The following is a 27915-nucleotide window of genomic DNA, read 5'->3' as shown; positions in this document are numbered from 1 at the left end:
AGGCTAACGTTTTATTTTCAGGCGCCGAATTACGGCTGAAACGTCTCGTCGCTTTTATTATGTTATGAATAGGTTTTCAGGCTGTAAAAAGCCGATTTTATGCTTCTTTTTTCGTCTTGGATTTTCTAATGCTTTCCGGCTTAAAAAGTAATTGGTGGATGGTTGTTGTAAGATGTTTAGGGTGGGTAAAGTGTTATTAGATGTTTTGATAATATAGATGTAGGGTAGAATTTGATCCGGAGCTGCGGACTACATAGTAAGTTTACCGGGGCTCCGGCTCGAAAAGCAGGAGTAGGAACGGGGTGGTTTTTTGTCAGTAAGAGACTGTCACTCCGTCTCGCCTCGCCTAAGGCGGGAAAAGTCATTGGATGACTTTTCTCTTTCCACCAGATATGTGCTGTGAAGCTATGCTATGATAATATAATAGCTATGATGTGTACCTACATATGTGACTGTTTCCACTGATACTAAGTGTAGCTGTGTGATGAAGATGCGCAGCTCGAGTATGCCATGTATCGATAGTAGGGAAGCCATCCATAGCACGCATCTTATCATATAAAAAACATAGCTTAGCTGATCTGTTTCCACAAGTGCTAAGCTAGGTGTACCAATGAATATGATTGATGGAAGCCAAACGCATCCACAGCAGCGTAGCATAGCACATCTATGGTGGAAAATCATCCTTAGTGCTCAGTTTTAATTGTCTGAAAGGGTTTTTAGTTATTTCAATTTTGTAATTAATTTTAGTGACAGATGGTGTTCAAGGCTAGATTTCGGACTGTATTGTAGCCTAATAATATCATACTGGCTTTTGTTTAGTTTTATTTAGTTAAATTTGAAATGCTTGGCAGTTTTTGTTTGTTAAATGAAATTTTTCATTTAAAAGGATATTTGTTTTTCTTTTTTGTTTTGTGTTGTAAATTGATGGTAAGCAATCGCCACCGCCCATAGACACCTGAAATACCAGAAGTGTTACAAGTGCGTTTTCGGGGACTGGGAAGATTGGACCTCCGGTAACCTCACTCACACATGTATCTGGAAGAAAACTCTACATTCTAACAAAAACTGAACTTAAAATGCTCTACAAAACGACACATCCTACTAAATTAAACCTGAAAACTCTACCATTTAAAAAGGAAACCCAATACATTTTCGTTTCAAGATAAAATATGCAAATACGTACCGAAAGCGACTCTACAATAGAGATTGGTACAAATTGAAACGACTCTACCAATAGATGTTAAAGTAGAGCTCTTTTTAAAACGTCCGTTTAAAAACTCTAGGTAGCTTTAAATGTCCAATCGTTGTTGTGACCATGGTTTCGAGAATTATTTTTAAGGTAAGGGGTTTTAAATTTTAAACGGTTAAAGGTTTTAAGGATTACAAGGATTTAAAAGGTTTAAAATAACAATATTCCATCATATATTAAAGATTGAAACATTTAGAGTCTACTATTCTAGTATGAGTCTACAAGGGCTACCTAGCGGGCTACCGGGGCTCCGGCTCGAAAAGTAGGAGTAGGGACGGGGTGGGTTTTAAGTGTGGGAGAGCCATGCTTCGACACGAATGGGCCGGCTCGACCGGAGTGATACCACGGCCTCACAGAAAATCGACGTGAAACAACGCTTGCGTTGTGTTTCGTTGTGTGAGTGAGGTTACCGGAGGCCCAATTCCCCCTTCCCAATCATCCCCACCCCCATTCCCGAACAACAGCCCTTAAATTTCTAACTCCCAAAAAGCCGGTAACGCACTTGTAAAGCCTCTGGTGTTTCAAGTGTCCATGGGCGGCGGCGATTGCTTACCATCAGGTAATACGTCTGCAAGATTACCAGTGGCATGTCTCATAAAAAAAAGTAAGAGTTTGACATTCTCACTCCTACAACCAAGTTGGGAGAAGTTATTTTGTGATTGTACGAATGGGCCGGCTTGACTGAAATACCTCGGCCTGAAACAACATTTGCGTTGTGTTTCGTTGTATGAGCGAGGTTACCGGAGACTCAATCTCGCTACTTCCCAATCTTTTTAATCCCGGATTCCCCAACAACCCTTAAATTCCTAACCCCCAAAATTCCGGCAACGCACTTGTAACGCCTCTGGTGTTTCGAGTATTCACGGACGGCGGCAATTGCTTACAATCAGGTGATCAGCATGCTCGTTCACCGGCTTACACCATGCAAAAAACACATCACACAGCACTATCACATGACAATAACTTAACCCAAAACCTCCTCCTACTCTGCCTACACCTTAGCCCATCCCTTCCCTAAACTAGCACGTTACATAAGTCCCTATGACGTAACACGCACTAACCAGTGAATTTATCTTCCGTAGCGAACCCAATCACACTGTAATTTTCTTTATCTCTCAACTAAGTCGGCTCACATACACACAACGTCACGCCTTTTATCCCCTCAGGGGTAGCAGAGGTGCACATTAAGGCACGTAATTTCGCTTTTCAGTGCGTGACCACTTTGCTACAGTCTTCCCTGAGGCCCCACTATGCATCCATATCCCCAAAGATCCGCCTGCAGGATGACCCTGAATCTGAAATTGAAATCTCTAACCTGTTCGTCAAACGTGGAGATTATGAAAAACCCGGTTTATTTAGAATAGGCACATAGTCCAGCAGTGGACTTTTGATAATGAGTGACGTAACACAAAGTGACCTGTGAATTCATCTAATATGTATATAACTAAGTAACATCTAGTATATAACCTTTCTAAAAGGCCTGCAACGTGCCTGTGACTCCTCTGGTGTTGCGGGTGTACATGGGCGGCGCTGATCGCTTACCATCAGGTAACCCGTCTACTCGTTTGCCCCCTATTCCATAAAAAATATAACTTCAAATCGCTTTTGACCGGAAGGTATCGAAATATTTTTCACATACTATCTATTCTCATACGAAAATTTTCAGGAATAATCCTAGAATATACATAAATCATTGTCACTCTTCTTGAGTATTTATGGCTGGGTAGTCTCAGTGAGTGTCAACTTAATAGCTGCTCTATTACATAGGAAATAAGAGTTATATTTGCATGGCAATTATTGTGGATCTGTCCTTAGTAAGCTGGGCATTCGATAGTGACTCTTTTACATAGGAAACTAGGGTGTTATTTGTATGGCATTTTTTTAAAGTTATCTTGACATTCGATTGTGACACTACTGCATAGGAAATAAGGGTTATTTTGGCATGGCGATTATTGAGTTCTGTTCTTAGTAAGCTTGACACTTGTTAAGCGACTTTATTTTGTTCCTACAAAATAGGGTTGAATTTTACGTGGCATTTTTGTTTGTTATCGTGGTGTGTTTTTAATCATAGTGACACTTCTGAAATCGTTTCAGTATTATTAGTGAGCGTTTTTGGAACATTGATATTAAGTTTCGTGAGCACCTATGGAGGAGGCTGACTGACTCAACACATACATAGTTCATGTATGTATGTATGTATGATGTATATATATGTAAGTATATATGTAAGTATATATTGTATTATTTATTGTATATATAATATGATAATTATCAATATAATTATAGTTTATTTATCTTAATAATTCAATATTTTAAAATTTACTTTTAATATTTTAGTGTTGTTACACCTACTGTTGTCTCTCTGCATCACCCCAAGGTTGACTGGTAGAGAATGCCAAATTAAGTCCACCTCTGTATGGAATGTACATAAAGTGTAAATAAATAAAAATAAATATTACATAATTTAGGTACTGTACGGACTGACTCGTTGGCTAAGTGTTTGCAAGTGCGACTGTTGGGCAAGGGGTCTGAAACTTGATTCCCGGGTCGGGCGAAGTATTGCGGGCTTTGTTTTGGTTTTTCGAAAATTCTCAGTAGTAGCACGGAGTCCGGAAATGTGCCCGGTATATGGAAATAAGCTCACCACCCATTACCTGGGACTTACATAAATTGTGAAAAGTACATAGGCATTATGTGCCATTATGTACACCTCTGTTAATCTATTTTCTGTTATTCTCTGATAGAGTACTGCATCGTTTTAGTGTCTATTCTATACATAATTAACCTTACGCCGGTCACCCATGGGGGTAAACAGAGAAATTGGACGCCAATTGCTAAGAATCTTACACACTTCTTGCTCGTTCTTCTTCATTCGAAGCAACACTTTGGAACGAGCGCCTAGCTTCACTGACAGACAGACTGACGGACAATTCAATTTGACGTTTCAAAAGTGCCTTATTTAGGATTAATTGAAATAAATGCTTTGACTTTGACTTTGACACCTCTTTCGCTTCATCAACAGTCTTCAGGTTTTTATCCGATAGTTGTTCGTTAGGACTTTCTAACCATGTTTATTTGCATGTAAACTTCACTTGTGCGATGTACGATTTTTGACTATGTCTATGTATCGATTGTCTATGTGGAACTTCTGTAATATGCCATTTGTCTTGTGTCGCCACAAAAATTTTGCTTGACTTGTGAACTGAACCTGAAAGTCCTTAATTATTATGTTATCGGCTTACTCACGTAATGTTTTGACGAGGAACTCGACTAGTTTCAAGCCATGCTAGAGGCTCATATTCATGAGCAGCATTACGCGACACACGACGCGGCGATTATCGCACTGGCGATTCGAGCTCATGAATATGAGCCTCTAGCATGGCTTGAAACTAGTCGAGTTCCTCGTCAAAACATCACGTGAGTAAGCCGATAACATAATAATTAATTTAGTATGTCTCACGAAAGTTACAATAAAATCACTGAAAGTCCTGGTTCAGTTTTCACACTTGTGACCAACCAATGAGACGGTAACCTTATTTTTTTCCAAAATATCAAAGCTACTTGGGAATCGAAGCCCAATATCTTACGATGAACCCAATTGACTAAAACCACAATCATAAAAATTTAAGCAATTCAATTTTTTCTTCATACGCGCCCTGTGGCCATAATTTTCCGTCTCGGATGATAATAAATCAATGTCACCGTAGCACTTGGCGCCAGAATTAAATTCTTCATCGCTTCTAGTAATGTAAGGTAAGTATTTTTTTACGAATCATATCGCTGCCCTCGTTCAACGTAAGATATTTCTAAAAAAAAGGCAAAATTGAGTTAAGTTTTATTTCAGTGTGGGAGAGCCAAGCTTCGGCACGAATGGGCCGGCTCGACCGGAGTAATACCACGGCCTCACAGAAAACCGACGTGAAACAACGCTTGCGTTGTGTTTCGTTGTGTGAGTGAGGTTACTGGAGGCTCAATTCCCCCTTCCCAATCTTCCCCATCCCCATTCCCGAACAACAACCCTTAAATTCCTAACTCCCAAAAAGCCGGCAACGCACTTGTAACGCCTCTGGTGTTTCAAGTGTCCATGGGCGGCGGCGATTGCTTACCATCAGGTATACGTCTACGTCTGCTCTTGCACCTTGCACTTATTACCGGCATGTCACATAAAAAAAAAGTTGCTATTCTGTCCGGTCCAGAAATCGAATGTTTGTAAAACGCAACCGAAGTGCCTGAATTTCAATGTCTTACATTACAGACATTTAAGCATTTTAGCGACCTTAAGTTCAAGATTCTGTCATCTTAAGATATTTATAAAGTCAGGAAGAAACACATTATACTAAGCTATGTTTAAAAAAAATACCTACATTTCAATTAACAACGAGTGAATTAATGACACTGATATCATAAAAGTAACTCAAACTCAAATCATTTATTGCATTCATATGTACATTAAGATGATACATAATTAGGAGAATTTGTCTCAACATGAAACCCGGTTAGGGTACGGCAACATACATTTTGACACATTTAGTATCTATAGTCACTTACGGTAGTACTTATTACATCTTAACAATAATTTGATATTATAACAAAACTAACATAAATATAATTATTATTGTAATTAATATCTATCAATATGTTAGTATGAATTACTCAAAACATTTTTTGTTCAACTCACATAATATCTTACTACCTAGATCAACACTAGGTCAGCGATATATTTACGTTGTGGGTACCAAACCATTTTTCGCAAAAAAATATTATTTGCTCCTTAGATAGACCTGTTATCCGGAGCTGCGGACAACGTAAAAGGTTACCGGGGCTCCGGCTCAAAGCAGGAGAAGGAACAGGATGGTTTTTAGTCAGTAAGAGTCTGACACTCCTTCCCGCCTCACCCAAGGCGGGAGAAGTAACTGGATGATTTTCACCCCTCAAAAAAAAAAAAAACGAAAAATATAGACCTGTTATCATCAACATCTCTTTAATATTAAGTAACTCCTAAAGTTTTTTTAAGCGAGGAAGGTCATCCAATGACTTCTTTCGCGTTTTTTTTTGGGGGGGGAGAAAATCATCCAATGACTTCTTCCACATTGGGTGAGAAGCAGACCACACGCGGACAACATAACTTCGTCTAAAGTATGTTTGGAAAAGATATTTGATGATTTTCCATCCTCAATAAAAAGGCATAGTATTACAATTGCCACGACAAACAACAAAGATAATTATACTCAAGCTTAGTCCGAGATATCTTCTATATTCACTATGTAGTCTCACAATCCTCGCATTGTGTGTGCCGCGAAATTTAGAGGAAGCGAAAAGCTTCGTATCCAAACAGAAAAAATGCAGTCTGCTGTCAACACTGTATCTGTAAGTCATTCACTTTTTTCGCGCCGTTGTGTGCTTGTCAAAATAAAATTTTAATTTTGTTTTTTGAAGTTTTAAAGTGTTTAATCTAAAAATGCCGAAAAGGAAACGCGAGTGCAATGAAGAAAAGTACCTTAGAAGAAAGGTTAAAAAGCTGAAACGGAAATTAAAGAAAAGAAAATTGAGCGAAGTTCGCTGCGAGTCTTCTTCGTCGTCTTCATCGCCGACGTATGAGGCAGAAAGCGACGCTGGTGATATTGAAATACCCGACACGGAACTTGCAGGCAAGTTTTTTGTACAGGAAATAACCTGTTTATTGATCTTTCCTGTCTTCTATGACATGTGGTACATGTTATACAGGCACTCCGGGGGAGTGAGATCACCATGGGGATATCCCACCCTGTACAGCGCTGTTGCATTAGAACGCTAGTACCTATCTCATGAATGACTCAATGCCGGTGGCTTTGTGTCAGTTAGTTTTCTGTAAAGGAAAGTTTTCCTTACTAAATGCCACGGGGTGGCATTCAACTGTTGTCATTATGTTTATTTGTATTATTACAAACATGTACCACGATAAGATACAGCTGGTAGCTGAATCAAACATGGTTTGGTCTATTTCTAGGTGCTGAAGAATGTGTAGACAATACACAAGATGAAGTCCCTTCAACGTTGGATGATTCAATTATAAGGGCTCTAGGGCAGACCTTATCCACAGAAAAGGAATATGGCCCAGATATTCACCCGGAGCTGGTGAAAAGGATCGAAGGTATTTTAACGAAAGGCTTAAATCAAGAAACAAAGGATGAATTAATGAAAAAATATGTAGTACCTGCCAACGTGAAGCTTTTAGATGCTCCAAACCTAAATAAAGAATTAGAAGGATTGCTAAGCGATGCCATTAAGGCCCGAGACAAACGGGTACAGGATCGTCAACAACAAATGGGTATAGCAACAGCGGCCTTGTTGTGTGCTACTGACACACTGATTAGGGGTGATGTAGACAAAATAAAGTTAATTTCAACAATTAGTGACGTCACTCGGCTGTTGACAGACCTGCATTACCAGGACACGGTAACTCGGAAGAAGTTGATTATTCCAAGCTTAGACAAAAATGTGGGGAAAACTGTAGAACATCAGGACAGAGATGGATATCTATTCGGTGAAAATTTTAATGAAAACGTAAAATCGGCTACGGCCATTAAAAAATCGGCTGGCACGATTCTTAAACAAATAAACCCCAATAATAACAGGAAAAATACATACAAACCGACTCAGTTCCCCAAGAGTTTTCCTAAAAAGCAGGGAAACTACAAGGGCCCTCCTCGAGCCAGTATGACGCAGTACAAACAGGGAGGGGGGGGCAGGTATCACCAGACACAGAACTACAAGCCGAGACCCCCACCACGTCCTCCAGCCAAGGCGCCTGTTCGACAATCATAGAGGTAAATACTTTTGCTGGTAGACTTAAGTTTTTCCACTCTTGTTGGGTAAAAATAACTCAGGATAAAGTGGTCTTGTCATGGCTCAAAGGCTATAAAATACCCTTTTTAGAGGCTCCTCACCAAGATTCTGTTCCAAAAAATTCTAATTTTTCGGCTAGAGACAATGTTATAATATTAAAAGAAATAAGTAGACTTTTGCAACTCGGAGTACTAACAAAATGTGAAGCTGTGGAAGGACAATACTTTTCAAAGATTTTCACTGTACCAAAATCAAATGGAGAAGTTAGATTTATTTTAAACTTAAAATGTTTAAATAGATTTATTACACCAGAACATTTCAAAATTGAAGATATGAGGACTCTTTGTAAATTAATTTCAAAAAATAATTTTATGTGTACCATTGACCTAAAAGAATCCTATTTCTTGATTCCAATGGGTACAGATAAAAAATACCTAAGATTTTGGTTCCAAAATATAATGTATGAGTTCAACTGTTTGCCTTTTGGTCTAAGTACTGCTCCTTTCACGTTCACTAAGTTACTGAAACCAGTTATAAATTATCTTCGAAGTAAAGGGTATAAATCAGTTATTTACCTTGATGATATTATATGTATTGGTAATTCTTACCAAGAGTGTTTAGAAAATTGTCAAATGACCATAAGTTTACTGGAATGCCTAGGTTTTATTATAAATAAGGAAAAGAGTGTCATTGTCCCAACCAAGATTGCTGAATTTTTAGGTTTCATAGTAAACACAAAGGAAATGACATTGTCAGTGACTTCTAAGAAAAGAGAAGCAATTTCATTATTGATTAAGAAATTTATAAAGATGGATCAATGTGCTATAAGAGAATTTGCAAAACTGATTGGCACCCTGGTAGCATGTTGCCCAGCTGTGTCTTATGGTTTTTTATACACTAAGATATTTGAACAACAAAAATATCAGGCCTTATGTGCAAAAAACAATAACTTTGATGCAATTATGAATATCAATGATAGTTGTAAAACGGATTTGGAATGGTGGCAAAGCCAAATTAAAATATCAAATAATCCAATTAGACAGTACAATTTTTCTTTAGAAATAAATTCAGATGCATCAGGGACAGGCTGGGGAGCATACTGTAACAGTCAGGTTGCCAATGGATTTTGGACTCAGAAGGATAAGGAAAACCATATAAACTTCCTAGAACTTCTAGCGGCCTTCCTGGGTTTACAATGTTTTGCAAAAGATCTACATTCTTGTCAAATATTGTTAAGAATAGATAATACCACAGCAATTGCATACATAAATAGAATGGGTGGTATACAATTTCCAAAACTTAATTCTCTGGCTAGGGACATATGGCAGTGGTGTGAGGTCCGTAGAATATGGTTGTTTGCCTCCTATATAAAGTCAAAAGAGAATAAAGAAGCTGACCAAGAATCTAGAATAAAAAATGTAGATTCAGAATGGGAATTGGCCAGTAATTGTTTTTTAAAAATTACCAAGTCACTGGGAGAACCAGATGTGGACTTGTTTGCAACTAGAGCAAATAAAAAATGTCAGAGATATATATCTTGGCATAGAGATCCATATGCAGAGAATATTGATGCTTTCACTGTAGACTGGTCAACATTTAAGTTATTTTATGCTTTTCCTCCATTTTCTTTAATTTCAAAATGTGTACAAAAAATTATTTGTGATAAGGCAACAGGTATAATAGTTTTTCCTCTATGGACCTCCCAACCCTGGTATCCATTCATAGCTGAACTAGCAATTTCAGAAGTGTTACAATTCAAGCCATCAAAAGAATTGTTAATATCACCTTTCAGAACACTACACCCACTGTACAACAGTCTTTCCCTGGGAGCCTGCATCTTATCAGGGAAGCGTTCCAGAGAAAATTAACTCCTGATGAAACAATAGAAATTATGGTAGCTTCCTTATCACAAAACACCATAAAACAATATAACACAGCGCTTAAAAAATGGTGGTATTTTTGTAATGGGGTAAACATTTATGAATTGTCTATACCTAAAATTTTAAAATTTCTCACAGAAATGTTGTCACAGGGCGCCTCATACGCTACCCTCAATACTTGTCGTTCAGCGCTTTCTCTTATTATAGATAATAGTGTAGGAACTGATTTACAAATAAAGAGATTTTTTAAGGGAGTTTTTAAAATAAAACCATCTCGCCCTAAGTATAACGACACATGGGATCCATCTGTCATTTTGAATCATATTCAGAATTGGTCACCAAACAGCAGCCTTAACTTAGAAAAATTAACAAAGAAATTAGTTATTTTATTGGCTCTCACAACGGCTCAGCGGATTCAAACGTTGTCCGTTATCCGATTGAGCAACATAGAGTTCACGGACACTGGTGTCAAAATAACGATTACCGACTTCTTAAAAACAACGACTCCGTGTAAGGACCAAGTCGTTATAAAGCTTCCTTCTTTGGATACGAATCCAGAAATTTGCCCCGTTTCGACACTCCAACATTATATAGACCTTACTAGTTCTCTCAGGGACGTAGACTCGGACAAACTATTTATTTCTTATAAAAAACCACATAACTGCGCCAGTAATCAAACAATAAGTCGCTGGATCAGGCAAGTAATGGCCGAATGTGGGATTGACGTAAAAAAGTTTACTCCTCACTCCACACGTCATGCGTCCACGTCTCTGGCGCGTAGAGAAGGCGTAACTTTGGATTGTATATTTAAGGCTGCGGGTTGGTCGACGGGTTCAAGCGTTTTTGCGAATCATTATAATAGACCTTTATGTACCGATGAGGATAATTATAATTTTTCAAGAGCCATATGTAACGTTAAGATTTAATGTTTAATTATAATTAGTGAAACATTTAATTGATAATAATTTAATTATTGAATTGATGTGGTAAATCACATTAAACTGATTATTTTTGAACCTTGTTTTTAATTGCATAAGAAACCATTTTATTTCATGATTTCCAACAATTCTCTAAACATCTACATAGTGAATATAGAAGATATCTCGGACTAAGCTTGAGTATAATTACATAATTAAACGAACTTACCTGAAGTGAAGTTCTATTGTAATTATACGAAGAGCTTAGTCCGAGATATCAATTTCCCACCCAACCCTTAATAATAATCATAGATTATAATATGTCCCGAGAGTCAGGTTGGAAATCATAATCTTATAACTAATGCTCTGAAAAGAATGACTTACAGATACAGTGTTGACAGCAGACTGCATTTTTTCTGTTTGGATACGAAGCTTTTCGCTTCCTCTAAATTTCGCGGCACACACAATGCGAGGATTGTGAGACTACATAGTGAATATAGAAGATATCTCGGACTAAGCTCTTCGTATAATTACAATAGAACTTCACTTCAGGTAAGTTCGTTTAATTATGTAATTATCCGTAATTAAAAAAAATAAATACTAGTTCAACGTTAAACATCTCTGCTTACTCCTCCAAACAATAAAAACCGTAATACTCCACATTGAAACCGCAGCCCAAGTTACTAACCGCAAACAAAATAACTTAAAGTTGCCCCCTTTATCTAGAAAAACATCTCCAACTTCAAAGTAAACTTCCAACTGTTTCCTTTGAACTAAAGAGGAACTAAGTACAAGTTAAGTTGGGAATAAGTTACAAAAACAGTATCGGGATACTTAAGTTAGATGTATTACATATTTTGGAGCGTTTGGGTTCTTTTCTGCTAGAGATGTGCTATGTAGCTATGCTGCGAACATGTAATAGCTAAGCTGTGAAACTATGTGACCGTTTCTACTGATGCTAAGCTATGTAGCTATGAAACTATGTGACCGTTTCCACTGATACTAAGCTATTAAGCTATGCTACGAAGATGTAATAGCTAAACTGTGAAAATATGTGACCGTTTCTACTGATGATAAGCTATATAGCTATGAAACTATGTGACCGTTTCCACTGATACTAAGCTATGTAGCTTTGCTACAAAGATGCAATAGCTAAGCTGTGAAACTACGTGACCGTTTTTACTGATGCTAAGCCATGTAGCTGTTCGATTACAATGTGCTATGAAGATGCGCCGCCGCAGTACGCGATGTATCGATAGTAGGGAAGCCATCAATAGCACACATCTTTCCATATAAATAACATAGCATAGCTGAGTCCGTTTCCACCAGTGATAAGCTATATGTACCAATGAATATGATTGGTGGAAGTCAAACGCATCCACGCAACGCATGTGCACTTCTGCCTACCCCTTCAGGTATAAAGGGCGTTATATTACTCACTGTTACTGAAATGAGGTCACATTTAAAATATTGTGCAATTTTCCACATCGTGTGCATCGTGTAACTCTTACCCAAATAATTAAAAAAGAAATATAATTGTGGAAACATCATTAACGGAATTCAAAATTACTATAATTAAAATGTTAAATTATAAAAGCAACGTCACGCCTTTTATCTCCGAAGGTGTAGACAGATATCCACATTACGGCACGTAATGCCGCTATACAATGTACACCCACTTTTCACCATTTGTGTTATAAGTCCCATGTAATAGGAAGTGAGCCTATTGCCATATACTGGGCACAATTCCAAACTCTGAGCTAATACTGATACATTTTCGAAAAACGGACAAAAGTCCAGCAATACTTTTGCCCGACCCGGGAATCGAACCCGAGACCCCTTGTCCGGCAGTCGCACTTACGACAACTCGACCAACGACGCAGTCAAGTCAAAGTCAAAATTATTTATTTCAAATAGACCAAGAAGGCACTTTTGAACGTCAAAGTAAATATAATAATATTAATAACGTCTGTCTGTCGGTCAGTCCTCTAGTGAAGCTATTTGCTCGTTCCAAAGTGGAGATTCCTATGGAGAAGAACGAGCAAGAAACTCCATAGGTTACTCTTTTTCAATCAGATTCACAATACAATTGTTGGTTACATCCATTACAGTCATTACAATTATATGTATTACATAATCCATAAACAATAATGTGCACTTTAAATAGGAATAAGCATTAAGTTAACCCATTCTATGGTTAATCCTACTTGAATGAATACCTGTACACACAATTACATATATTGCCTTAATATGTACAATTGTGGCCGGCATGTAAACTGTAGTTATTTATAACTGTATAGCACCTGCTTTAACCGCAGTTCGCAGTAACTAAGTTACAAGTTCACTTAATTAAATACGTACATACTTAAGTTAGGATTAAGTTAGAGAAGTGGGTATTTGACTTAGAATTTGCATTGTTTTGTTTGAAGTTATGTCGGGTTTAGATTCGGTAATCTTACTATGTTATCTTACTCTCTATATTTATTTAAAATTCTCTAAATTTACATTTTTAAATACTACAACATACAAAATAAAATAATATTTAAAAATATAAAAATAGGAGCCGACCAGTAGCGGGAGCATGGTCCAAGCTATCAAAGTCAAAGTCAAAGTCAAAGTCAAAATCATTTATTTCAAATAGACCAGGAAGGCACTTTTGAACGTCAAAGCAAATATAATAATATTAATAACGTCTGTCTGTCGGTCAGTCCTCTAGTGAAGCTATTTGCTCGTTCCAAAGTGTAGATTCCTATGGAGAAGAACGAGCAAGAAACTCCATAGGTTACTCTTTTTCAATCAGATTTACAATACATTTCTTGGTTACATTGTTTCGATTACTTCAACTATGTGAGAACAATGTAAAACTAATATACAGTCCAAGCGACAGAAAAAGAAAATAACCTAGAGGACAATAAAAAAAAAATGCAGTCCGGAGCTGACCAGTCCCAGTTGACAGCGCCCGTTCACGAACATGACACGTACACCAGCACCGCCCAACTCAACCATGTTGCAGGGAATCGAGCGATCCAATGCCCGTGCCACCGCCAATGAGACATTTGAGTGAGCATGACAACTCCAAGCTGACATAAATGCATTCTACTAGTCTAATTTGATTTCAGTTAATTACAGGGCTCTCACATTTACAATAATTGTATAACGTACAGAACACATCGAAATAACATGGTTATATTACTACATTTTTTTCGTTCTCCTGTGGAGCCGGACCAGCTTGCCTCCAAGCATTTTTATCTTCTATATAATCGTTTACTTTGTAGTATGCTTGTCTACATAACGTTTTTTTAATACATAGTTTAAATTTTGATTCATTTAGATTCTGTATTTCCATTGGAACTCTATTATAACATTTAACACAGAATCCCATAAATGACTTACTTATTTTTGACAATCTAAAAAATGGTTGACTTAATCTATCCTTATGTCTAGTTTGATAGTTGTGTCTATCAGATACTTTTGCAAACAAATGTAGGTTTTTCCTAACATACATAATATTTTCATAAATAAATTGACATGGAACGGTCATAATGTTGATCTCCTTAAACTTTTCTCTAAGAGATTCCCGACGACCTAGGTTGTAAATAGCTCTGACGGCGCGCTTTTGTAGGATAAATATAGACTCAACGTCAGCAGCTTGTCCCCACAGCAAAATGCCATACGACATGATGCTATGGAAGTAACTGAAATACACTAGTCTTGCCGTGCCTATGTCGGTTAGCTGTCTGATCTTCCAGACAGCGTAAGCTGCAGAGCTCAATCGTCCCGCTAGCGATGTAATGTGGGGACCCCATTGCAATTTGTCATCTACAGTGATCCCTAGGAAAGTAGTCTCTTTTACAAATTCTAATTTCTGACTATTTAATAATACATCGCATTGGTTAGTCTTAACATTTGGCAAAACAAATCTAATACATTTTGTCTTTTTATCATTTAATACTAGGTTATTTGATGTAAACCAATTTTGAACCTTCATTAGAGCATTATTTACGTCGTCATAATTCTTTTTTCGTCTATTTATTTTAAAAACTAATGATGTGTCATCAGCAAATAATACCATCTGAGGTTCATTCTGAAATAAATGGGGCAAGTCGTTTATATATGCCAAAAATAGGAATGGGCCTAGTATTGAGCCCTGCGGTACGCCCATAGACATGCTAGCACCCGGTGAGTTTATTTTATTTACTTGTACTTTAAGTTGCCTATCCTGAAGGTATGACTTCAATAGATTTAGCGATATACCCCGAATACCGTAATGTTCCAGCTTCAGCAATAGAGTCTCGTGTTCAACGCAGTCAAATGCCTTCGAAAGATCACAAAATATTCCGATAGCATCCTGTGCGTCTTCCCACGAGGCGAACACCCGCTTAATTAGAGCTACTCCAGCGTCAGTTGTACAGCGTCCCTTGGTGAACCCGTATTGTTGATCGTGAAAGATAGAGTTTGTGTTAAAGTGATGCAGCATTTGAGTAAGCATCAGTTTTTCAAACACTTTACTGAGTACTGGTAAGATAGAAACCGGCCTATAGTTATTGGGCTCCGCACTATCACCGGATTTAAACAATGGAACAACTTTACTATGTTTCATTAAGTCTGGGAAGACTCCTTGATCTACACTTTTATTAAAAATTAGAGCTAAGTAAGGTGCTATAGTCTCTATAAAAGATCTACACACCCTAACCGACATTCCCCAAAGATCTTCAGTTGACTTAACTTTAATATCTTTGAACGCTTTTATCACTGTTTGGGGGTTTGTGTGTTGAAATCGAAAATCTATTGAGCATTTCTCTACATTATTTTTAAGAATATCTATAGATAGTGTTGGAGATGATTTCAATGCTTCCGTAGTTTTAAGTGGAATATTTTTAAAAAAGTTTCAAATTCCTGGGCAACTTTTATATCTGTACAAATACGTCCATTTTCGGTATTTAAATTATATTCAGAATTACGTTGTTTATTTCTACCTGTCTCGCTATTAATTATGTTCCAGGTAGTTTTAATTTTGTTATCCGCGGTTCTAATTTTACTGCTAATGTACAGAGATTTAGCATGCTTACAAACCGTTTTAAATATTTTAGAGTACCTTGATACATGACTGCGAAAATCCTCACTATTATTAAATTGTCTCATACCATATAACTCAAATAACTTTTCCCTACTTATACGAATACCTGGTGTAGCCCAGTCACAAAATACAAATTTACTTTGAATGTTTTTACGTTTTAAAGGGAAGATTTTATCAAATTGTGTTTTAACAATGGACAATAAGTTGGCATAAATCTCACACGGGTATTCACTATCATGTATTTGGTCGCATAATTCATTTTGCAAGTTCTGATTCAATGACTCAATTTTTTTATCTGTAATTTGCCTAAATATAATTTCTCTTTTTGGTACAGTGGTAATAGTATTAAAATTCACTGTCAGCCCACTGTGATCTGAAGGTAATCTATTGACTATGTCTTTATTAAAATAATCACAGTTACAAAAAATATTATCGATACAAGTCGCCGAAGTGGATGTTACTCGGGTGGGCTCAAGAAAAATATTAGACAAATCAAAACATTTAAAGAGACTTAATAAATTAGTACTATTTGAACCGTTCTCTAAGAGATCAACATTAAAATCGCCACATACTATAGTACATTTACTATTGGAACACGTTTTCCTCAATACGTCTTCCATTACTGAGCTAAAAGTATTAAGGTTCTGTAAATTAGGAGGTCTATAAACACATACTACAATATGCTTATCCAGCTCAACACAGCACAACTCTATTGTATGCTCTATCGAAAGCGATGCAATGTCATGTCTTTCCTTATATTTTACTGATTTTTTTATTAATATCAGGCTACCACCATGTATCATTATTTGACGGCTAAAGTAGTTGCCAACACAATAGTTTTTAAAATTTATAGATTCTACTTGATAGCCTTTCAACCAATGTTCAGTTACACAAACAATATCATATTTAAATTTTTCTAAAAATAGTTCAATCTCTAAAGATTTTGATGAAAAACCCTGCATATTCTGACTAAACAATGTCAACAAGTTATTTTGTTTATTCTTATTTACTATTTTGGCTTTTGAGTTTAATATACTGCCAGAAGATACCTTATCAATGCATGAAACTTGGTTATCCTCTGTTGTCTCAGACATTAGTTTAAACAGTTATCCGGAGTATTACCCACATTTGTCAACAAATTGTGAGTCTCCTTCGTACTATTATATGTACATTTTATCTCTATATTATTAGACTGTCTATATAATATAGATTTGTCACTTAAATTATTAAAAACTATCGGTGGTTAGGGCTCTAGAGACAGAAACCTCCTCACAATATGTGCCGTTTCGAGGAGTACTGCCTTCTGCATCAGGCCCTTGATCCATCCGCCCAACCCCAGCCTCCTAAGGTGGTTGTCGAGGCTGTTGGGTATTAAACCGTTGGCCGACACGACTATCGGCACAACGATAGCCGAATCCACATTCCACATGTCGACAACCTCGTGAGCCAAGTCATCTTACTTATTATTATAAATGGGTGTTAGTATGTATGTCTGTTACTCAATCACGTCAAAACGGCTGAAGTGGTGGGGATGGAATTTGGGATAGGGGTTGATTATGGTATTGAGTAAGTAAACTTGGTTTATTTATTAGCTCAAACGAATACTAACGAAGATGTATACAATGTACACCCACATTTCACCATTTCTGTTATAAGTCCCATGTAAAAGGGGGGTGAGCCTATTGCCATACACTGAGCACGATTCCAGGCACCGAAAAAAGCCCATTATTACTTTGTCCGACCCGGGAATCGAACCGAACCCGAGACCATTCGCCCGGCAATTTCGTGCCCAATATATGGCAATAGACTTACCCCCTATAATATGAGACTTATAACACAAATGGAGAAAAGTTGCTACACATTGTATAGCAGCATTACGTTCCATAACGTGCGCCTCTACCTACCCCTTCGGGGATAAAAGGCGTGACGTTGTGTTTTCCCAATCATAATTAAAAATCGACCATTACTTAATCCCGTCGGAGTTAATTGACAAGTTAATTAGATCGACGGGTCAGTTAAGTGTCTGCTGGCGACGGGAGTAACGTGGGGGTATACAATGTGATAGGGGTGGGATTTCTAACCCGTTAAGGCTGAGTACTACATCTAATTTTATCGACAAAAAAAATAAAAAGGGGGTTTGAACCCCCTCCCCCTAAAAATTTTAATATTTATTTTACTTACTTACTATATTTTTTTTATAATTTTAATATTTATTTTACTTACTTACTATTTTAATATTTTTTTTACTTTATGTGATATCAATCGACAAACGATAGCTAATAACCTTGGCTAACTAATTCATTACTTTTTTAATATGTTTGATAATGTTTTGGTGAGAAAAAAAAATCTGGATAATTTTTACAGAAAAAATCGCTATTTTTCAATATTTTCAATTGGAGGTTCAACGCCCCATATTATTTTTTTTTGTCGATAAAATTAGATGTAGTACTCAGCCTTAACGGGTTAGAAGTCCCACCCCTATCATATTGTATAGATCGCGCCCTTTGTTTTACTTTATTGGCCCGTAAAATTTTATTAAAAAATATAAAATATTGCTTGACTAACTCGTCTACATGATTGTTGGGGTGGTTTGTAGTTAATATTGAGTATTTAGGTTTCTTTTGCGATTCCTAGATCGGACCATCTAGTCTAGTTTAGACTAATCTACAGAAATAAACAATATTGGACTTTCTATTTGTAATATTGACGTAACTGGGTATAACCTGGGTGTCTTCAAAGCCCGAGTGAATAGGTTGCTTATGGGCAGACGTGTTCCACCGTAGGCCGCATCATCACTTACCATCAGGTGAGATAGCGGCCAAACGTCGACCCATTAAATGTAAAAAAAAACTACAGTTTTTTATTTATTTTTTTATTATATTGTTACGCGTTTTATATTCGAAGGGTTGCCTACTGTGCAATACACCCACTTTTCACAATGCATGTTGTAAGTCCCATGTAATAGGTGGTGAGTTTATTGCTATATACCGGTCATATTAACAGATTCCGTGCTACTACTGAGACATTTTCGAAAAACCGAGAAAAGCCCAGCAATACTTCGCCTGACCCGAGAATCGAACTTGAGACCCCTTGCCGTTGTACTTGCAACCACTCGGCCAACGAGGCAGTCATGCATTTAAGTTTATACATACGTTACATACGCTGAGTTATTTATTACAATTATTGTTTGTCTGTCCCTCTGTTTGTTCTGACTAATCTCTGGAATGGCCGGTCCGATTTAGACTGGAAATTCATTGGTAGGTAGTTTGATATACTAATAGGGTATAAAAAACACTCTACGATTAAAAGAAGTCGAGCAGATCAGGTGAAACTGAGAATAGAGTTTAATATTCTTAACTCCAATTACTTATTCACTAAGTTAATCGTAACTTACACAGTAATTAAATTATCAGTTTCCAAATAACAATAATAACATAATAATAATACATAAATCTCGAAGCAATTAATCAAAATAACAAACAAGAATTAATTGGTATACGGTTCAATTATTATAATAAAGCTGAGGACTTAGTGGTAATAGCGATTTTAGCAGTTTTGCCACGTGGGAGAGCCATGCTTCGGCACGAATAGCCCAGCTTGATTGGAGTGATACGACGGCCTCACAGAAAACTGAAACAAGCATGATCTAAATCTTGTGTTATGTGGCCTAATCCCCAGATCCTATAACCTAAAATCACTAACCACCAAAAGGCTTTACAGAAAATCGACGTGAAACAACGCTTGCTTTGTGTAACTTAGGTTAAGGAAGCCCAAAAACTCTTCCTAATCCCCTGTTTCCCCTACAACCCTTAAATTCCTATCTCCCAGGCAACGCACTTGTTACGCGGGGATTGTGCGGTCCATGGCCCTCTATGGGGCCCCGGTGTGGGCGCCAAATCTACGGCGACGACCAGCTCGTGCGCTGGTTTCATCCCAGAGGGTCATGGCCATTCGGATGATCCGTGGATACCGCACGATCTCCGGGGAGGCGGCTAACCTCCTTGCGGGATCACCGCCGTGGGATCTGGAGGCGAAAGTGCTCGCGCACGTATATAGCTTACGTGCGGAGGCGCATCGCCGGGGCGAAAGTCCACTGCCGCGCCAGATTAGTGCGTGGCGGGATGAGCTCCGGCGCGATCTCATGGCGGAATGGAAGCAACGACTATCGCAACCGAGGGCTGGGCTCGCTGTTATAGCAGCGGTAAGTCCCCTCTTTGAGGAGTGGCTAGAGAGGCGTCACGGCGTCCTCACCTACCGCCTGACGCAGGTGCTTACCGGACACGGAAGTTTCGGTAGGTTCCTGTTTCGGATTCGGCGGGAGGAAACGCCCGGGTGTCGGCATTGCGTAGATCACCCGGAGGACACGGTAGAGCATACAGTAGCGGTGTGCCCTGCATGGGCTGAGCACCGCCGTGTCCTTAGGGATGTGATCGGCGACGGTGACCTCTCGCGTTCGGCTTTGGTTCAGGCCATGATGCGGAGCGAGAGGGAATGGGACGCCGTCTCCTCCTTCTGCGAAGCAGTCATGCTAGCTAAGGAGGAGGCGGAGCGCGTGAGGGAACGATCCTCCTCACGCCCCAGCCGCCGCAGAAGACACTCCGGGCGTCGGGGATCGCGTGACGATCTCCGGCCACCGTAAGTGCGGGTCTGCGGATGGCGAGCAAGGGTAGCTCGCCGACTGACTAAAACCAGACCCGTAGGTACGGCGCATCGCGTTCCGCGCGCGCCTCAAAGAGCCAGACCACCACAGATGGGGCCCAGTAGGGCTGATGCCTGATCCGGAGCTGCGGACAACGTAAAAGGTTACCGGGGCTCCGGCTCAAAGCAGGAGAAGGAACGGGGTGGTTTTTAGTCAGTAAGAGTCTGACACTCCCTCCCGCCTCACCCAAGGCGGGAGAAGTCATTGGATGATTTTCCCCACTCAAAAAAAAAAAAAAAAAGGCAACGCACTTGTAATGCCTCTTGTGTTTCGGGTGTCCATGAGCGGCGGCGATTGCTTGACATCAGGTGATCCATCTACTCGTTTACCGGGCGTAAACCATAAAAAAACACACTTGTAACTCCTTGTAACAGACTTGTAACTCCTTTTGTGTTGCGGGTGCTCATAGGCACCATCGATAACTTACCAACAGGTGAAGCGTTTCCTCGTTTGCCCGTTTATCCCATTAAAAATCTAATCATTTATTGCATGTAATATTATATAAACCTTTAATCTAGTTTACACCATTACCAAGTACCTAAACCAATCCGCTCTCCGCTAATCGCTACCGCCCATCACCATACCTTAACCTTAACTTTAATCACACCTAACATAATTTCCAAGGCGTATCGAAACTCCTCCTAATCCTATCATTTGCTATCAAGGTGATGTTGTCTCACTCTAATATTAGCTGTCTCACTCTTGCACAGGTTAGTAATTTAGGTCAGATGGACTTGATGAGCCCATTGAAACTGATCACCAATCCTCCTTCCAAGGGTGGAGATTAAAGCAAAGACTCGTGTGTGTCTTTAGCCTTTTTTTGCGGGGGAAAAATCATCCAATTACTTCTCTCGCCTTGGGCGAGGTGAGAGGGAGTGTCAGACTCTTACTGACTAAAATCCATCCCGTTCCTACTCCTGCTTTTTGAGCCGGGGCCCCGGTAAACCCGCTAGGTAGTCCGCAGCTCCGGATCAGGCATCAGCCCTACTGGGCCCCATCTGGTGTCTAGTCGTTGATTCCGAATTCTATTATGGGCGGTTGACAATGAATCATAAATAAGTAATTTTTACTGCCACAATCACCAAAAATTACAGATTTGTATTTAAATCATTCTTTTAGGCAAACAATGCCTGTGTTTTAGGCAAACAGTGCCTGTGGAAACTGCCTTCTACAATAGACTGCATGATAAGCACAGTTAGTTCGATTACCGCACATAATTCTTTGTCTATATGTTGATCCACAAATTGTTGTTCCGGGTCTGGGTGTCATGTGTGTGTGAACTTGTATGTTTATAAACGCACCCATGACACAGGAGAAAATTCTAGTGTGGGGCAGCGTTTTTTAATAACAAAAGCAATCATGGTTTTTAGGATGCTTTTCTACCAGAGAAGTTCTATACTACTTTGCTGTATATGCATTTGGCTTTCACTAATCATATTAATTGGTACACATAGCTTAGCACTAGTGGAAACGGGCTCAACTAATACATTATTTTATATGTAAATATGCGTGCTACGAATGCGTGCTATGGATATGTGCTACGGATGGTTTTCCTACTATTGATACGTCGCATACTTGAGTTGCACATTTTCCTCGTGCAGCTACTTTGCGGCGGCACATCTTCATAGCACATCTCACTCGCACCGCTATACAGCTTAGTATCAGTACAAACGGTCACATAATTTCACAGCTTAGCTATTACATCATCGCAGCATAGCTACATAGCACATCTGTGGTTTAAAATTACCCTTAACATAATGTGCCTAATTGTATGAATGTGATACTCCAAATTCTCGGTGTACGTGTTTTAAAATGACCCCAAATTATGTTTGAACATTAATTTGTAAATATTTCACTCACATATTGAATTTCCAACCTCGAAAATGTATGTGAACCCAAGACGGAAAAATATCAAGAAAGATGATGCCAGACAAAAATGAGCCTTAGCTCTGCAGAATAGGGAGTTATTTTAAATGACAGTGATACCAGAAATGGTCTCTTAAACGTTTACAACAAAATATAAACCTTAACAGCCACCCATTAAGGCACATTTCGGAATGACGTCAAACTTTTTAATCTTCAGAAATTCCCAGAGAAGTTATGTAATAATCAACGTTGGCAGCCATTTAGTCAAATTCGAGCCTTTACTGCTTTAACATAAGTCTAATTTTACAACGACAGGCTACCTCATTCACAGATATTCAGAATTCTCATCAACGTATTATGCTGTTTTGATCTTTATACCCAGGTTGTTAGGGTATGTTTTCGTGTGATTTTCAGGTTTCCCTTTGTGTGAAGGTAGGGAAGTTAAGTTAGAACATGTCTAATATTGTTTGCAAGCGCTTGACGTTCTATATCAGTTAAGTGCTTCTTAAGTTGCAACTTAGAGGTTAAATAGTGGTTGAAAATCAGAGCAAGTGTTGCTAGTGAAAGTCTTTATATGGGATGGGGTAAATGTTTCATGTAATGGTAAGTGAATAGCGCTGCTCATTGATTGGCCGGCTACGTATTCGTTAATAGTTCTCACATGCTTACATTTTTCTATCGTATAAGCCGGTAAACCTGTAGCGAATTACAAACAAACAAACAAACAAACTCACTTGATGGTAAGCAATCAACGCCGTCCATGGACACCCGAAACACCAGAGGTGTTGCCGGCTTTTGATTGGGGGTTTAGGTATTTAGGGATTGTTGTGGGTTAGGGAGATTGTGGAGAGGGTTATTTGAGTCTCCAATAACCTCACCCACACAATGAAACACAACACAACCGTAGTTTCACGTCGGTTTTCTGTGAGGCCGTGGTAACGCTTCGGTCGAGCCGGCCCATTCGTGCCTAAGCACGTCTCTCCCATACTTAATTGACATCGTTATTACATACAGTACGCAGTGGTAATTTTACGTAAGGCCATCAGTTTCTCTACCCAGGAATCGCAAGAAAGATCTTATTCAAACATGCTCCCATAATCCAACATGATTTTTCAAAACAATAAAAGTAAATTACGGTCTTACATTTTTTAAATAAATATCTGGGAGAGCCATGCTTTGGTTCGAATGGGCCGATTTTTCCAATTCCTAATTCCCCAACAACCTTTAAATTCCTAACCCCCAAAAGACCGGCAACGCACTTGTAACACCTTTGGTGTATCGAGCGTCTATGGGCGGTGGCGATTGCTTATCATCAGGTGATCCGCCTGCTCGTTTACCGGCTTATACCATAAAAATTGGTTAATAAACAACAAACACCTTAGAAAAACATCTTCTTCACACAAATCCCAACAACGACGATCTACTACAATAATGCCAATAGACACACACGCCTCACACGACACGCCTCGTCTGCAAATTTGTTTGAACATGTACACAAGCTAAGCAACCATTGTAAACTGACCGTCGAATGTACCAAGAGATCATACAAAGCAAGACCTTTGTAAACTGGTCCATACAAACTACACAAGCTATGAAAAACCAGTATAAACTGACCGTCGAATGTACCAAGAGTTCATACAAATCAAGACCTTTGTAAACTGGTTTTGTTTAGCTTCATGTGCAACCGTTTATACGTGCTTCTAACACTATGTGCGTATTACGATACGCTTACGACACGATGTCGTATGCTAAAGAGCTTTGACAACAGAAATTTTGCTACGTGGCTACGTCGTAGCGCTACGGCGTAGTTAGATGCTACGACGTAGTTTGTACTGTGTTTCTCATATTATTAGCAGAATTATTTCTTTCTCCTGTGGGTGATTTTCCACTAGATGTGTGCTTTGCTACGTTGCTGTGGATGCGTTTGGCTTACATAGCTTAGCACTTGTGGAAACGGACTCAGCTAAGCTATGTTTTTTTATAGGGAAAGATGCGTGCTATAGATGCGTGCTATATCCCTATATATGCCCTACTATCGATACAGCGCATACTCGTGTTGCGCATCTTCCTCGCACAGTACTACACTACATTGCTTAGTATCAGTAGAAACACACTGTTTCATAGCTTAACTGTTACATCTTCGAAGCATAGCTACATAGCACATCTTTGGTGGAAAACACACTGAGACTTGCATCAACGTTATTTTGGGTTTAATCTGTGATCTTCAAGCTGAGAAAATTGAAGTGGTCTTACCAAGAATGTTAGATTTTTAAGGGCGCCTTATACTATCAATTATAATAGTTATCATATATAAGTTTTAGATCATATACATAAATGAAAATCACTATTTATCTATCTGATTTTCAATTTCTGTAAATTCTCTTCTAAGTCAAGATCCATACCAGAGCTCGATTTCAACAACTCCAACCAAATATAATACAAACATCAATCTATCACTCTGTATACACGAATATCGAGCACCCTATGCAAGCGTATGTTTGAACAGCCAGTCATACATCACCGTGAAGACGACACGTCGCCCTGAATTAACCTAAGTGACCTAAATGTTAAGATAGGTATGTTATATCTCGGTTGTTTAAACTCTGAGGTAGGTGGATAGGTGTAGATAGTGCATATCAGATCTGTCGCTGTCAAAATAATATTCCTGAATCTGTACTTTTGTTCTTAACTTTTTTATGGAATAAGCCGGTAAACGAGCAGATGGATCACCTGATGGTAAGCAATCAAAGGCTCCACAAGTGCGTTGCTATGCGATGGAGGGGACGGTTAGGGATTTAAGGGTTATTAGGGAATCGGGGATTAAGAAAGGGAATAATTGGGCCTCTGGTAACCTCAATCAGACAACGAAATACAACGCAAGCGATGTTTCACGTCGATTTTCTGTGAGGCCGTGGCTCTCCCACACTTATTTTCCTTGTTTACCGAATAGCGTTCATATTAATTCTAATTCTCTTTAAAAATGATCACCACTAGCTTATAAATCGCATAATAGGTTCTTTGCACTTACAGGTTTTCTAATAATAGTTAGTATTACTCCAAGAAGCCTGAATAGCCCTGAATAATGCACATTATTATATACGAATTGTAAAAGTATAAGCAAGTACAAGTATATTCGTGCCATTATCTTTCTCCCGATTCAAGATAAAACATATCAAAACTGTTTCAACTTCGCCACGTAACAATTTAACTTGGCGAGACTTTCAAACTGAACTGACAGGCCTTGCTTGAATGTGGAAAATATGTAAATGTTCAAATCTTAAACATAGTATTGTTTTTATTAAAAAAAAAACGTTAAGTTGTATGTTATGTTTGACTTATAACACAAATGGTGAAAAGTGCAAAATGAGCATCTCTGTCTACCCCTTCGAGGATAAACAGGCGTGACGTTACGATAATTTAGGAAACAGAGAGTGAAATTACTTAAGGAAAGGAGGATCCTTCGACCAGGCGAGGTGGTCATGTCTGGCAGGCTTTCTGCCCAACTGTTGGGATTTTCTATCCATGTTTATTCGCATGAAAACTTCATATGTGTGATGTACGATTTTATGACGTTATCCGTTGATTTGCTCGTCGATATGCGAGTTCTGACATATGTCGCCACAATAAAAATCCAACACAAAATAATTTTAAGAAAACAGCCTTAAAATCAGTTCACTCAATCAATCATTGACAAACGTACCTGCAAGTCAAGTTGAGAACCTCTTTCTTCTTTTTTGAAGTAGGTATATAAACCCTCCATTTCAATATCTATGAACATTACACATATAGCTCCCAGTCGTCTCTCATTCAATCAATATTGGAATCGAAATAGTTTATCACTCAATTAACTGTGAATAGTTCAGTTAACTACGGATTATATTGAACGCGCGGATAGATATGGGAGTCTGATTCAATTGATTCGGTTTGAGAAATGTGGGAGTGTCTTAGTTTCGATAAAATTGTTGTTAAGTATGGAAATGTAGGGTGAAAAGGCTTATTTAGTGGGCGAATGGCATGCAAGAAGTATGAAGTTTGATTTTTTTAAATAGAACAAAGCTATTCACAGGTTTGGAAAATAGATTCAGGCGTTACTTTGTGGAAATCCATGCTACACTAAGGCCGTGAACGCACAGGCAGGTGGCTTGCTTAGCGCCTAGTGTCTAGCGCGTCACCTAGCGAGTATCCCAGTAAAACGAACGTTCTAAAATGAACGCGATCGGCTGCACTGCATCCTAAGCGTGCAGTGCAGCCGGCCGCGTACAATAATTTTTTAGTTTTTATTCCAAAGTATTTTTAGTATGCGGTGTGCAGGAACACTCTAACGCCCGCAAATAACTGATGCTCACGTAGCAGAGGTAAAACACAAAATCACACACATGACACGCAATAAAGCACTCGAGATATACATATATGTACGTGGCGGCTCTCGCAGCAAAAAACAACTAATTGTCAGGTGATTACATCCTAATTTTAATTCATAATAATATTTGCCAGATAGTATAGGAAGTATCATCACCGTTGCCTAATACCATCCAATATTGCAGTCTCCATCCTTTTAGTTAGAATACCACTATAAAAAAAAAATGGAAAGGGGAATTGGGCCTCCGGTAACCTCACTCATACAACGAAACACAACGCTAGCGTTATTTCACGTTGGTTTTCTGTGGGGCCGTTGTATCACTCCAGTCGAGCCGACCCATAAAATCTATCTGTCTAAATCTGAATATGTCATCTATCAAATAAATAATTGAAGATGAAAAACGTGGACTCTATAAACCAAGATTTTCAGCACACTTGTAAAGCTGAATTTCAATTGCGAAAAATGTAAACTTAACAAACATTATTCAAGCTAAGCATGGAATTAAGTTTAGCCGAAAGTGAACCGTATGAGAACGTAGTAGGTAAACAGGGCTATACATGGAGTTCACAAAAGCCAATCTGTCATGGTCTCGCTTTGTGTGATGTTTGCACACGTTTCACCGTCAGTTTATATTGGTCCTTCGTAGCTATAGGTGTATGTTAACATAGTTCAAATTTGTTTGAACTCCTTACAAAGAGCAAACTTTGACTCAACTATGGAGTTGCTTCTAAAGAAAATAAAGGAAGTTTTTTTAGTTGTGGACAAAAGTCTGTGTTTTGTTTAGCTGCATTATTTTTGTTTTTGTATGTTTTATGGTATAAGCCTTGCCGGCTTACAGCATAAAATACGAGCAGACGAAACACGAATTCTTTCATCTGTCACTTACCATAATATGTCACTACAGACTTTTAGCGATGAGGTCACCATGGGAATTGAAACTGGTACTTTTTGCTCGACATTCGTTCTTGCGACCACTCGAGCAGTAGTAATCCAGTAAATGAAATAAAACAGATTTACTATAAGCACAATTGTACTTACCTCT

The 27915-nt window shown here is 38.5% G+C and overlaps 1 protein-coding gene and 2 long non-coding RNA genes across 6 annotated transcripts in view; 1 reads left to right on the top strand and 2 right to left on the bottom strand.

The window, feature by feature from the left end:
* LOC118280215 (synaptotagmin-7) overlaps positions 1–27915 on the top strand; it is a 670807-nt gene that overhangs the window by 410108 nt on the left and 232784 nt on the right. The window lies entirely within an intron of this gene.
* The window catches only part of LOC126912022 (uncharacterized), a 345442-nt gene that overhangs the window by 90926 nt on the left and 226601 nt on the right, over positions 1–27915 (bottom strand). The window lies entirely within an intron of this gene.
* The window catches only part of LOC126912028 (uncharacterized), a 96080-nt gene that overhangs the window by 19541 nt on the left and 48624 nt on the right, over positions 1–27915 (bottom strand). The gene's annotated exons all lie outside the window — the stretch shown is intronic.

The sequence above is a fragment of the Spodoptera frugiperda genome, chromosome 21, assembly GCF_023101765.2.
Source record: "Spodoptera frugiperda isolate SF20-4 chromosome 21, AGI-APGP_CSIRO_Sfru_2.0, whole genome shotgun sequence".
NCBI lineage: Eukaryota > Metazoa > Arthropoda > Insecta > Lepidoptera > Noctuidae > Spodoptera > Spodoptera frugiperda.
This window is presented reverse-complemented; position numbering and strand designations above follow the sequence as displayed.